This window comes from Crocodylus porosus, unplaced genomic scaffold (assembly GCF_001723895.1).
Source record: "Crocodylus porosus isolate Cpor-Errol unplaced genomic scaffold, CroPor_comp1, whole genome shotgun sequence".
Classification (NCBI taxonomy): Eukaryota; Metazoa; Chordata; order Crocodylia; family Crocodylidae; genus Crocodylus; species Crocodylus porosus.
In genome coordinates, this window is record NW_017728907.1 from 12,233,422 (window position 1) to 12,235,379 (window position 1,958).

The following is a 1,958-nucleotide window of genomic DNA, read 5'->3' on the forward strand; positions in this document are numbered from 1 at the left end:
TTCTTACAGGCACTGGAGCCCTGGTGCTGCAGCACACCGTCTGCCAGGCTGTGCATTTCAGCACCAGGGCAAGGGGCCAACTACGGAGACGCTCTGGCAGCCATTGCATAGGAGCTCTCAGTTGCATCTGCAGTAAGATGTTTCTGGATAATGGTGTTCATAATTTCTCTTCCTTTGTCACATGCATTCAGAATGTCTATAATGAAATATCTTTTGGCACAATATCTCTCACAGAAACTATACAAGTGGAAACTTTTGAACTGTTCTTGTAGCAACTTGACATCACTGTAATCTCATTTCAGTCATGTTCTTTGTCTTTCATTATGACTGGAAGATGTTGTATTGATCCCAGACATTTGATTTACCATCTGTTAGGAGACCTCTTTCATTGTAGTTCAGCTCCTGTTGTTGTCTAGTTGATTCATCGCATGTTATGTTTACTATGTCACTGGCAATTTTGCCAATCTTGTTAAAGTGTTCTATTGCTACTCCAGGGGTTGTGAACCTTTTTAAATAAGTGTACCTCTGGCAGCCAGATGCAGAGCAGGGTGGGAGGGGGCTGTGGCGTGCAGCCGGATGCGCAATGGCAGCAGTGTGGTGTAGTGGATGGCGGCAGCAGCTGCTGCCATGTATAAGCTTCCCCCCTCATTCCCACATCCAACCAGCTGGACAGTGCCTGTGCAGCCCACAGAGGGGTGCCACTGCCCTTGCCCCACCCTGTCCCTGTTCCTGGGAAGTGGCAGTGCAGAGTGGTGGCTGGTGGCGCTCTGTCCCTGCCTGCCCACATGTATTCCATAGGTCCTTCCCTCATATCCTGGGTTGAAAAAGCCCTGTGCTAGTTGGCTGAAATGTTTACAATGGGAGATTAGTTATTTTGACCCCTAATCCTCCTTCCACAAATTCAGCATACACTAGAGGAGCAAAATTCACTAAATCCTTCATACGTTCAAGATATACTGCCCCCCATCTCATGTAATTAGTATGATCATGCACAGCCATCAGCGAAAGCATTTCTTCAAGATATGTAAATTTTCATACCAGTTTCCTTCTGGTTCAGCCCTGATGAAGCACAACAGAGTATTGTCTGCTTCCAAATAGTTCATCCAGTACTTGAATGTACCTTGATGGAAGCATTCTTCCACAAATTCTTGAAGCAGTGTGACAAGACAATCGTTGGCAGATTCATTAATAGTTATTTCACTGTATTCCTTCCCATTTCGCAGAGATCATTTCCGAATGCAACAGATACGCTATTGGAAAGTTGCTCAATGACATCACCATCTAATTATTTGCTTGAACTGGACAACTGCACAGTGAATTAATTTATCAAAATGTGCCATACTGCTTTGAATGTCATCTTATGTGCTCTGATAGCATAACTGCACAATTTTCCTTTTATTATGTTGATGACAATATTTTCTGAAAATAATCCACTTTCTGTCCAACAGTCTTCAAGTTCTGAAGTGGCAAAATGCTGACCAACTGCTGATAAATAAACCACGATGATATGGAAACCTCCAAGTTGAATTCCTTCAATCTCTTCTGCCCAAGCCCATACAAGTTCATTCACTTTGCAATACAATGCTTGATCAAATGTTATGACTGTGTGCTATTCTCCCAGGCTTCATGCAATTGTTTTACATTGCATGATATCAATCCATATTGTGTCATACTCAGAGGCTGGTGTAAACAATATGGGACATAATTTGACAATGGATGGATGGTGAAGTATCATCCAAAAGAAACTCATTAAATAACCAGGGGTCTAAAAACAGTGAAGTTTAAAAAAGCGGTGCAGGGCACGGTCCCCGACCATGCCCTGAGGCAACTGGAGGCTGGGTCCTCCATAGAGATGCTCTGGCTGCCAGAGGCGCCAGCCCCCGCCAGCCCCTGACCCCTACTGGGACTGCCTTTCCCCCTGCTAGTCCCCCCAAATCCCTCCCGAGCCCTGCTGGGGC